Below are 13,380 nucleotides of genomic sequence, written 5' to 3'. Positions count from 1 at the left end.
AAAAGTACATGAACATGTGCAATGTTTGCCTCAAGCACCAGTCTGTCATTGCCATTCTAAGTGTCTTTGCCATGTAATATGGGTCTACAATTTTAAAAAGGTTTTCTGCTTCCAAAATGAAATGTACACATTTTAAAGGATGTTGAAAGGCTTTAAATATGACTGACAAGTAAAAACAATGACTTTATGGGCTGATGCGTACAGCAAAGAGCTTGATGTACTGAGCTGAGGTGGGTTAAAAAAACGTGTGGCTTGTACTGACTGCGACACAACGTCAGTACAGCGTTTCACCTGAGAAGCTTGTTGTATCAAAACCAAGTCATTTTGTCATTAGATCCACCCTTCATTTAGATGCTGTGTTTATGCTGTTGTGTGCTGGAGTCAGCTGTGGTACTTTAAGCAGGCGGATTTTGAGCTGCCATGTTTTTTCTGTATCCACCCATAATTAGCAGTTATTGTGGCATTTTTTGTGAATGTTCTTCCCTTAAAGGAAAAAGAAATGTAAATGTTTCCCACCACACTGTTGAGGGAGTTCAGCTACAGTGGTGGACATGCTGACACCGAAAGCTTTCTGTCCCTACAATAAGCTGATTCTGTGCATTCAGTCCTGCACTGCCCTTGTCCATATGGGGACCGAGTGTACTAATCCCTTTTACTCTATTATAATCTGTGTTCCGCTGATAATGCGCCTGATGTTATATAACACAGTTTTTTCCCCTTTCAAAACCTGTTCTGATTTCAGTCAGCTGTAGTTTATGTTTGGTTCTTTAGATTTAGGTCTGTTCATTTACCCATCTCCTCTGTGCAATATGCATTTTTCCTCAGATCATTTTTGGACACCAAATAAAGTCTCAGTTTGTATTAAGAAAGTAACACATTAATGAAGGTTCATAAAATGTTTGCCATGATGATATGTATGATGTTCTTCCACAGTGACGGCACAGCACAAGAGTGGAGCAAGAGACTTTGTCTACTCAGAGATTCCTTTTTATCTGTTTCATCTGTCCCTCCATGCTTCTCAGCTCTCATTCATACACAGCATGTGTATTCTTTAACCGCATGATGATGGATTCCTCTTTGATCTACATGACAGGATTATTCCCTGTGGTTGTAGCCAAGAGCTCTGCAGTGCGTGGAGGAGGAAGGGCACAGGGATTTGGTCAGAGAGCAGTGCTGTGTCATTCCAAACCTTCCTTCCTGATGTCAGAAGGATGTGTTGTCTGCTTCTAAACCTTCTAAACATTAACTTATTACTTAAGATCGGCGTTGTCCCCTCTTCCTTTAGAAGTCCTGTGGTTAAACCTCTACATAAGAAACAACACCTTGATCCAGACCCCTCCACTGAACTGGTGCTTAATAAAGTCATGAATGATCTTCTGCTTATCATGGATTCAGATCCCACCTCTATGCTTTTGACACCACAGGTCATTGTTTACCCCTAGAGTGAATGGAAAACAAGTTTAGCATTTCTGGTCTAAGCTCCATGCAGCTAAATTTCCACTTATATGAAAGAAGACAGTGTATTTCTTAAAATAATACCACTGTAGCATTCTCTCTGCCACTCGGACTCTCTGTGCTGGACTAGCGGCCATCCTGAGACCTCACTCTCCTCTGGCTGTGGATGCCTGTTCACATGATTAGATCTGGATCCTCGTCATTAAGGGGTGCCACCATCTCTCATTTTGTTCATTTCCTGTCCATTTGTCCATTCCCATTGTTCTTTCCCTCTCTCTAATAGGTCTTTGTTTCCTTCCCCTATTTTCTGTGAATGGTGTGTTTGGGGTTTTGCCTCTTGTGTGGTTGTGTAGTCTGCCCTCCACCCAGGTGCTGTGACCCAGGTGTGTTCGAGGCACCTGGCTCATCTTCCAGGACTATGCTCCTCATAGATGTTTATACAATATATATGTTTATGCAGTGTTCTTCATATATGTGAGGTGTAGTGGTCCTCCAATGGGGGGCAGGTTGGCACCACAGATTCTTTCTGCAGTCCTTTCTTCTCCCAGACCATCAGATGGATGAGCAGTTAATCCGTGACTGTACAGCAGAACGACAACCCTCAGTGCAATAGCTTGTAAATATACTTTTGTATATATCTATCTGGAACACTGCATCTAGAATGTGTGTATATATATTTATATGTTTATAAGTATTTTATTTTCATTTTGATTTTCCTAATGCATGTTCCTTTTTCTTGTTTGCACATTCTTTTTCTTTTTCTCTTGCTCTCATAGTCTTGTCTTGTTTACTCACTGCCTTATGGAAGAACATAGTTCATTCACATTGAGAGCTACTGTTCAACACACCTGGCCAATAAAGCTGAATCTGATATGTTACAATATACAGCATAAATCTTGTCATCTTGACTCTCCAAATGGCTGTATATCTGTTGTTGTTTCTGTTTATTCTAAATCTATTATGCTGATTTATTCTGTACACAGAACATCTACTGCACATCTGTTTGTTGTGTTGGGGAGCTTTTCCTCATCCAGTTCCAGGTTCCGAGGACAGAGGGTGTTGTATGCTGTACAGATTGTAACGTGCCTTGAGGCAAATGAGTGATTTGTGATACAAATAAAAACTGACTTGACTTTTCTCTGTGTTCTTCAGTCAGAGAAAGGAAAGAGAATAGGGAGGTAAGTCTCTCCTTCGGTTCTTCTTCGATCATCACTCATCTTTCCTTCTATTCCCAGAGAGAGTTTTTATTTGTATGTTCTGCAACTGTCAGGGCTTCATTTTCTTATTCTTTCCATTTCAGTCCCTAGGTGAGGAAATGCTATTTACACACATTTGATGTGTTACATTTGCGCCAGTCAGCTTGACGACCGCTCACAGTCACATCCGCCTCAACTCCCCACGATGCCAGTTGACAGTATTTGTGCTTTCATTAACAGTGACCACACCAACTGATGTTTTGCTTTTACCTCCCATATGGAGGATGGATATTAGTGTGAGACTGATGCAACTGTTCCTCCAAAAAAATGAGAAAAAGGTAGTTTTCATTTTCTTTCTTTGATGAATTCCCAGAACTGTCAGGGCTATGATAACCAGGTGAAAGTTAATCACTGAAAGTTTATTTATTTCTGTTGTAGGAAATTATTTCTCCTTTTATCCCTTATATATAGAGGGAAAAATAGGATCAGGCCACAGCTGATCAACTTATATTCAGCTTACATTGTCATGTAATTTAGGTCTGTACATTAACAATAAGCACAACATCGAAACCTATGAATGCGTATCCCCTGTTCTCGGTGAGAATGTAAGTTTATACTTTAAGTTAGTCTTTCCCTTTCCTTATGCATAATTGAAGAGTGACTGATTTATAGCTGCACTACTTTCCATAAGGAACAAAATGCAGCTGAAACCCTGTAATGTAGCAGACTGTGGTGAACTGAACCAAAACAATGAGCAGGGCACTGATGGCGTAAGCACATCACTGTGATTAAAGGGATTTGTTGGATATGTGTTGCAGTCAAAGGAGTATGTCGTGTGAATGTAGTACTTGACTCAAGCTGGGCTGCCTGAGCTCACGTGCACGTGTCACTTCAATAGCCCAGTGTTGTAGTAACAGATGTTATACTGCTACAGCAGAAGGTGTAAAATATGTATGATAAGCATTTTAGTGATATTTTAGATGCCAGATGTATTAATTAACAGTGTTTCTTAATTGTTGCTGACCTATTTTTCCAGACAAGGCCATGCCAGTGCAGTGCCATGCTTGAATTCTCTCTTCCTCCTTTTTGACATTACCATTCTATTTTAGCATTCACTCCCCAAGCCTGTTTTCAGGCTGGCTCTCTAGAGCGGTTTCCCCTCACCTTTTTATATGTCACCCATTATTTATGAATGAGATGGGTAAGAGTGAGAGAAGCAGAGATGTCAGGGCCAAGGGTAGGAGGATGCACTGGGGACCTTCTTGAAGGGGAAACAGACAGGAGGTCCTGCTGTGCGGCACAGCCACCTGCGCCTTTCCTCGAAACTGGAAATAATTCACACACAACTATGTGATGTGTCCATAAACACTCCTAAGGAAGTCTCTCAGTAATTCTATTATGCTTTGTTATGGAGCTTAAAGTGCAGATTCAGCCTTGATCCCACATTCACAGCAAGTAATGGGATCACATTTCCTCTTTTCTGTGTATTCCCTGCTGTATTTGGGATCAGCCACAACACACTTCACTGTAGAGCATGGCTGACAGAAAAAGACTAACGCACAGGTCTATTTAAGACTTTGTGTAATTATAGTGAGAATGGAAGAAATGAAACTAAATCCACCAATGGAATAACTCTCACAGTAAGATGTCTGTGATGAATTAAAACTACACATGAACCACGGAGAAATGTTATATTTTAATGATGTTTGACCTAGTGTTTGAAAAAGTGCACCACTATAAGTACAGCTGTGGAAACAGGATAACATACAGTGATTAGATAAAAATAAAATAATGCTGTACTGGCAGTTAATGGTCAAGCATTTAATTTAGTCTTTTCATATCGATAATCCTCATTAAACCACAAGGCCTTGTCGTTTCTTGTATTGTCTATTTGTTCTAATTTGGACCTTGAGTCTATAATAAAGTGTCATTCTTCAGACTCCATTCTTATTGAAAATGGCCATGACTATGAAATGACTTTCAGAACTGTCAGTATGTCATAACAGCATACTTTATTTAAAGATTCAAAGCCACAATATTTTAATAGAACTTGTCTGTTATAGAGGATTAAACACATTTGACCTTGTAGCTAATTATATGCATCAGCTCCTAAAACTGGAGTGAGCTCCACAAATCTCCAGTACAATCCAAAAGCAGATATATGTAAAATAAAGCAGAGCTTTATGACCGTCTCTCTTTCTGCCTAAACTCTGTCCATCAGGTCATAGCCTGAGACCCCTTTTGTCTTTGCTTGCTTTCTACTCTTAAATTAGTAGTTTAGATATTTCCGTAATTAGATTATCACTCACATTTGACCCCTCGATTGATTATTGCTCACAGTTAACAAGTCCTTTCTATTTTGTAATGTATATGCTCTGACTGCTTGATAAATCACTTCCATAGCCAACAAACAGTAACAAAACAATGGGTTATGACCAAAAAGAAAAGGAGTATGCCGCTGTCATCCATACTGTTGTGCATTTTTAGCTTTGTATTTGCACTTTCTGTTTGTCTTGAAAAAGAGACTGTAAACCTCAATGTGATTACTCTGGAAAAATAAAGGTTAAACCATATAAATAAAATAAAATACACAAATTACATCTTTTTATGATATGTTGACTGATTCCTCCGAAATGTCTCTTCTGTTCATCATTAACTGCTGCGAACAAAGAAAACATTCACGTTTTGCACTTTGGGAAAAATTTCATGGATTGTAATTTTAATGACAGTAATTTTGCATATTATGCCTTTTCTGTTCTGCTGAGTTTTCCAAACAAGTACTTGTTGTTATTCTGCCTTTTTTCAGCTGTCATTTAATGTTCATATCCAAATACTGTCCTGGTCCTCTTTATTTTTGCATTAGTGGCTTTAGTGTGAGCAGTTGTATGTAACCATGTTTTCTTGTGACCTTTGAAACTCAGCTTTAATCTTATGTCTGGTAATGTTTATCATCATCATTATCATCATCCACTGTAGAAATATCTCATTACTAAAACTCAGATTCTCTTCTCAGGCCTAATCAAGCTTCTGATGTGGCTTCTGAAGTCAGTGGGGAGCACTAACAGTACACAGACTATGTGACTAGAAAATGGCAATCAAAAAACAGCTGGCTGCTGGTAAAATGTCAGATACGCAGTATGACATGAAACTGATGCAACATGCTGTAGGCAGACAAAACACAAAATGAAACCTGTTTTGCCATTATCTAAAAAGGCAAAGCATTAAGAATTCCAGATGATGTCCCTGACATTAAACCTTAATAATTTTACCACCAAAGTCCACATTAGAAGTCAAGTGAAATGCCAAATGTTGCTGCAAACATAACAGTTATCAGGTAATTAAGTGTTTGAAACAAAAACTGTTCCTGAATGAGTAATGTAATGCTATTTATTAAGGCACACTTGCTTGTGCGCTTCACTGATGAAGGTCATCCAGGGATACTTGTCGAATGAGGTCCAGAACAGTTTAAATAGCATGATTAGCTGGTTGGTGTCAGACCAGACAGATAGACAGCAACTGTCATCATGAAAGAGCTTTGTAAAACGTTTGTGTCACTGAGGGGCAGTGCAAAAGTACACATTTGTAATTATGTAAGTAGAGCTAACACTGTTGTTATTGTCACTTCAAACCATTAGATAAAGCAGCAAGTGACTCATTAAAAGAGGCATATGTACGCCACGTTCAGCAGAGACTCTTAACACAAACCCATGAGCTTTAAGAAAGAATCAATTGTGAGCTGCCTTTTTATAATTAAAATGATTAGAGGTATCAAAAGCAGGATTATCATGTTTGTGCTGCTGTACTGTGGGACCAAGAAGGTCTCCTGTGAAAGTTGGTGCACAGCTCTTTGCTCTCAGACACATTCAGTTATAGGAAATACTGATCCCATAAACTGACAAATGCTGCTGTGACTGGGCCCTGGCATTTGTGATGATTTTCTTACTCAGACTCCTGATTCCTTATAATGTCAGATAAACTTTCAAATACACTTTTGCACAGAAGGAGGTCTGCATACACTGACTGTAGTGCTGATTGTTAGAGTGGGTGCATTTTGTCATTTGACCTTGTTGAAACCTTCCAGTTAAGATCCAAGTGAATAAAACAAAGAAATGCATTGATCCTCTTGAAAACAAGGTTTTCTACTTCTTTTCCCGGTCGAGGCAGAAGGCCGCCCACCAAGAGCCAGGGTCTGTTGGAGGTTTCTTTCGTTAAAGGGAGTTTTTCCTCCCCACTGTCACCAAGTGCTTGCTCAAGGGGGATTTGTTGGGTTTTCCCTATGTAATCATATTGATAACAATAAGGTCTAGACCTTACTTTGTAAAGTGTCCTGAGATGACTTTTGTCGTGAAATGCAGACAGACTTGATCAATAATCAATATCCCATGTGATTTAACACACAAAATTTGAACAAAACCAAAGTTAATTTGAGTTTTATTTGTAGTTGCCCATTAGCATTACAACTACAATATACTGATGCATAAAAAGCACAGATACCATCTGGCCAACAGTTCAATTCTCCTTCATAAAGACCCTCATTTGCTAGCTGATTAGCACTGGGTCTGTGAACAGATCACAGATAAAGAGGTCTGCTGTCTGCTTTGACGCACTTCATTACTCGGCAGTTGTTCTACAGAACAATATGCTGAACAGGAGCAGTTCGCAGTGCAGTTCATTAGAAAGTTAGAGATGCCTGACATTGAGGTCATGTGATGTTTGTCAAGAAAAAAAAAAAAAAAGACGTTTTAGACCTACTTTAGGACTGAGGCCGGTGCCGTCAAACTGCTGAACAGGTCACATGTTCTTTCATCCTGTCAGGATTCGTTAAGGTGCTCTGTGGGTGTGAAACAATATTCTTCACTCTAATGCTGTAGATTCATCTTAGAGAATATTTTTAGAAAATCATGGAAAATAGAATTAATATTTTAACATTTTTGCTTGGGAAGAGAAACACAAATTGTTATTGTACTTCACAAGTATACATTTGAATACAGGACAGAAGCCACTTGGAAACAATTGATCAACATGCAGCAACTATATTTTTTAAGGATTGCCAGCTTTGTTTGTGTTACCAGTAATTGAAAGTCTGTGCCGTTACCTTTAGACAGGCAGTTCAAAAAGGGTTCAGATAAGACTTTGCATTATTGATGCACTCTGCTAGATTGTCATCAATAGCCATTATCTCTACTGGAAAGCCCTCTTACTGTAATGTATGAATTGATGCACACCAGCTTTTGATTTCATTTGACACACGCTGAACTGCAGCGCCCACTGGAAAGTATCCCGAGAGCTTGTGTTTGGTCCACTGCTGGGCCTCAGAAAATTTAACAGCTGGAGCAGAAACAATGGTGACACTATAATCCACAAAGAGATTTGTCTGTAGTGATACTGTTACTGCAAATGAATGGTTTCTATATGTGTATTTAACAATTTGTCATGTGGCTTTTGGGAGAAGCAAATTATAACATCTTTTTTTTGTTGTTGTTCTTTGTCAGAAGAGTAATTTTGAGATCTAAAAACTAATTCTCATTAGCAGTAAAAAAGAAACCCTCTGTACAAACACCCACCAACCAGTTCATTTTTATTCCTATGTCATGTGAATATCAATGGCTTTAAACAAACAAGCTGAAAAACAAAAGTTACTGCACAAAAATAGAACCTCTGCTTTCATCAGCACAATTATCAGCATATTTAATGCACAATCTATTGTATGTCTTTGGATACTGAATGTGAGACAAGACAACTTAAAAAACAAAAACTTTAACAAGCAAAGGTGCTATTTATACTTTCAGCATTTGACAAAATTTGGGTCAGTTGCAAATCTCTAAGCTTTCAGTGATCTGATGATTTGTTAAGTTGTCCCAAAATCCAGCTGCCCCATCAGTCCCTTGGTAAATGCTAAAATCTGAAAGTATCTCCGTGAACTGAGGGGGTGGCAATGATACCTCATACAGATGCTAGATCTGTGACACAAAATTCTAAGTGGTGTAGAACAAATGACCAGACGGTTTACTGGTTAAACACAAAGTAACAAAAGAACCTAACAAAGGCCTAGTCCACGTATACAGTCCGGGGTGGAGTGAAGATGGTTAAGGAGACCAGAATAAACAGGTGAGTTGACTGCGGACGAGAGAGGAAACAAAGGAACAAAAGAAACAAACAACTAAAACCCAACGCACAGTCACTGTCAGCGTTGGGAGTAGTACGTTTGCTAAGCGCATAAATGTCGTGATCAAGCCAAGCCAAGCCAAAACGCACAGTTACTGTCAGCGTAGCATGCTCGCACACGTGTATTTACGCGGTTAAAACAAACAACTATCATGTACTGTGGGTACAAACTAAGTACGCGTACACGTGGTATTAGTCCATTACCTGTCGCAATGATCTGCCCGAGGTATAAATAAGGAGGAAAACTGATCAGCGGGATGCACCCAACTGTGTGCACCGACAAACGAGTCGCCAATTACCGAGTGCAAGACAGCTGAGGTGCAGAATCCCGCAGGTCAAGAAAATAGAGGAGAGAAAGGTGGAGGAGAGGCAGCGGCCCTGACACATATCCAGTTCTTCTTTCTAAGAAAGCAAGACTTTGATATTTTGAAATAAAGATTTTATTTTATACTGAACTCCATTCAGTAAAAGTATGGTTATTAAAATGACATATTTTAGGAAGTAATTGTTTTATCAAAAGAATATTTAAAGCCTCAACACATGACATTGCTTTTTATCACTGCTAAAAGATCTCTGTCCTGCCAAACAATATTGTAGACAATACTACACAATACTGCATATAAACACTGTTAGTGGTAAAGCACTTGTCAGTTGGAAGATATAAATCACTCCTCTTTTTTTAAGACGTTTGTTCAAAATCAAAGTTAGGAGCAACTCTTATCTTTAGAAAGCTTTGTTAACTCAGGCCCTTAAGGCTGTTTTCAGTGTTCCAGATTGTGTCTAATATTTTTAGAAACTATTTTTAACAGATGAATGCACATACACAGGCAGCTGCCACTGTGTGTGTCTATGCATGTCTCATCTGTATAGTTTTCAGGTCACTATCACATTTTATCAGGAAATGCATGGCTGACCTTGGGTGTGAGCTAAAATCTTGTCTTGGGTCTTAGTGTGTGTTTTGGACCCCACAGTGTTACTCACACTGTGGGGTCCAAAACCTATTTATATGCAGCCTTCTTGGTCCAGATGATGGTCCCTTCCATGTAAATCACTGAATTTAGAGGGATTAGCTGGTCCCAGGTTAGGGTGAAGTTGGGTTAACTATATATTTGTGCCCCACTTTTAAAGACTTAGTTCTTTAAAAGGAAAATATGGGCTTGGATTAGTACTGTAAATGACACCCATTGCTATCACAAGTGTGTTGATGTGACATAACTGTAAACTGGGGTGTGTGAGGTACTTAACTGAATTATTCAGATGTTTTGTATGTGTGTATAATGTAGGTGCGTATCTGATTGCATGTGTTAAAGAACGGGAACAATTCAAGGAGCATTTCAGGGGCAGCTGTTGGCCTGCCACACATCTTTCGCCACACACACACACACACACACACACACACAATCATTTGCATGTTTCAATGTATGAATCTCACCCCACAGATAAAACTCAAATGCTGGTGAACTGCGCTGTTATTGGCAGGAGAACATAACAAACTAGAGGGTCAAAGAGGTTTGGAATCGTGAAGTGAGCTTATTGTTGGACTAAATTTATGACAAGCCCATGAGAACCACAGTTACTGAGTAGTAACACCGGTTGGTTGGTTGGTTGTGCCAGGTTATTTTTAGGAGCTGACAGAACTTGGTAAAGAATCTTTCGGGTCCTGTATCAAAGTCCTACATTTTGTACACCACCATCCAGCCAGATCTACTGATCTTTGTACAGTACCACAAAGCAGTGTTTTCTTCACTAAAATGGTCATTTCCAAACACATTTGCTGTAATATGACATATTACTGTTTCCAATAGAGAGTGGGATTACAGAACAGACCTGTCTTACATTGTTTCCCATCAGGCCTGAATGACTTAGGTCCCTCAGAAGAAGGCAAACAATGCCTCTTAGGAGTAGACATCTGATTCCACCACAATCCAGACCTAGATAAGCAGTGGGAAAAAAAAACTAAAAAGAATATTTTGCAAACAATTTTAAGAAATTGGATTAATGAAGTTGCGATCATCACACAGATGATGCATCACGAGCCTCCAAAAGTCCCTCAGGCAGTATCCTCCTTTTCTCTGAGGTATGGAAACATTGGTTTTTCTGACAGCCAGAAGTAATCTTACCATTAAGCAAAAGTAGGTGAAGGCCCTGAGCTAGTGAAGACATGAAAGGGAAATATTAATAGTTCTGATTAATTCAAAACAAACCTATTTTTAAAAACTCTTGCTAGAGTAGTAATGCATGCAAAAAAACAAATAAACAAAAAACAAGATTTTGCTCACATCTTATAACAGTATAACAAAAATAATTACAGCTTCATGTCCTCCTGGTGCCTGTCTGCTTTTACGTTCCCTCCCTTTTCTGTTATTTCTCTTTTATTCTTTCACCTTGCAGACCCACCAGGTAGGGAACGTCTTTCACACTGAAAAGGGGGAAAGATGGAGCAGAAGCCTCAAACCATCTGCAGGAACAACAGCTACACTAATACAAATAAAGGTGAGATGACCTCAATGCCAGAAGCAAAGTGCCAACATACTGCTTGACCCGATTTTATACTAAGGCCTCAGTTTATTTATAACACAAAGCAGGTTTCTTCTCAAAGTCACAATGAATGACAACTGGATGAATCAATACCTTCTGTTACCACAGCTGCCAAACCTAAGCCTCCCTTGGTATTTGGTTATAAAGTCAGTGGATTGTAGTGGAAATGACAGCACTTATGAACATGGATATTAATATGTAATATTCAATACCTTGTTAGATTAGGGCACCAGATAGTTTGAGTGCTATCGGATGAGAGATGCACGCTTTGTTTCCTGAATGAACTGACTGAAGACAGAGAAGCTGAAAAAATAACATCTTCATATTAGAAATGCTGGTTGTCATTATTGTTATTTATAACTGTCTTTCCTCCACCATCTCTGTCTCTCTCTCTGTCAATTCTTTTCATTTGGTGTTAGCACAGCCTGAGAGGCTGGTGGCGAGTAATTTATAATTTAAAAATACACGCTTCAGAGAGGGAAGATGATGTTATTTGTTTCTTCCTGCTAATGTTTGATTCTTTTGGGTGTCTAGGGAATTTTGTTTCAGGATTTTAAACTGTTACATCACTTTGTATCCTCTCTGTTAGCCTTTATCAGAAAATCTGGTCACAAAATGCTTGAATTATTAAGGCTGTGGCAATAGATGTTGTTTTATATACTGGAGCTTTTTCAGTTTTCATTTCAAGTATGAAATGAAGCTTCTATCTCATCTTTTCTTGCTGAAAAAGATGAGATGACAGTTGAAATGTAGATCTGGATCATTTGCTGGTATAGAAGAAACTCATGGGAAATATTGTTTATCCTTGAAAGAGCCTAAACAGTTGGTTTAAGAAAGGTTGTGATTTAGTTTGTATTGCACCTTTCCACACCAGTGTAATTCAAAGTGCTTGACATAAGACATGGAAAGGCATTAAGAAAATATACATAAGAAACACAAGGCAATATAAAAAAAAAGACAGTATAAATGGGAGCTTGAAATAAAATTCCTTTCCATTCCTTCCAAAAAAGACCTGAAACACTGATCCATCTGACCACAGTGCATGTTTCCACTGTATGATGGTCCGTCCCAGCTGCCTCCGAGCCCAGAGCAGTCCACTGCGCTGCTGGACACTGTTGACACCTGGCTTCCTTTTGGCAAAGCACAGTGTTCAGTGTTTATAGATGTAACTACATATTGTAGCGCCTGACACAGGTGTAACAAAGTCATCCTGAGCCCATGCGGTTACATCGCTTCTAGAAGTGTGATGATTCTTGATGCGGTGCCGTCTGAGGGATCGGAGAGCTTGGTCCTCCAGCTTAGGCTGGTGCCTTTTATACGCTGAAATCCCTTCAGATTCCTTGAATCTTTTGTTCTGCACTGTAGAGGGTGACATATCCAAATCCCTCCTATCTTTCTTTGAGGAACATTGTCTTTAAACATTTCAATAATTTTCTCACACATATGTTGGCAAACTGGTGGTCCTCGGCCCATCTTTGCTCCTATAGGGCTCGGCCTTTCCTGGATGCCACTGTTGTACCAGATCATGATGCAGTCACCTGTTGACATCACCTGTTTCTAATGGAATCATCATTTCATTGTTTTACCTCATTACTGACCCTGAAATGTAGCCGTCCCAACATTTTTTGGAATGTGTTGCAGCATCAAAATTGAATGAACAAATAATAAAACTGATGAGGTATCACAACAAATAATGTGCTGCTGTGTTGTTTTCAATGTCATACAGGACACCGACGATTTACACATCACTACTTTCAGTTTTGATTTTACACACCATCCCAGCTTTTTCTGATTTGGTTGTAATATGGCTAAAAATAGGCATAGACCTTTTAGTTATTGGGGCAGTAAGCAGACCAGTACTAGACAAAAGAGGTCTGGGTGGTTTCTAAGCAGATCTTCTGTTCCAAAAATCAGTAGTGTCAATCAACTCTCTGACACTCAGGACAATCTAAGGACTGCTGTGCCTTGTAAAAATCATTGTAAACAGAAATAATGAGCAATGCTGCTTCCTATTGGTGACTTAAGT

Source organism: Monopterus albus, unplaced genomic scaffold, assembly GCF_001952655.1.
Source record: "Monopterus albus unplaced genomic scaffold, M_albus_1.0 scaffold234.1, whole genome shotgun sequence".
Taxonomy (NCBI): domain Eukaryota; kingdom Metazoa; phylum Chordata; class Actinopteri; order Synbranchiformes; family Synbranchidae; genus Monopterus; species Monopterus albus.
This window is presented reverse-complemented; position numbering follows the sequence as displayed.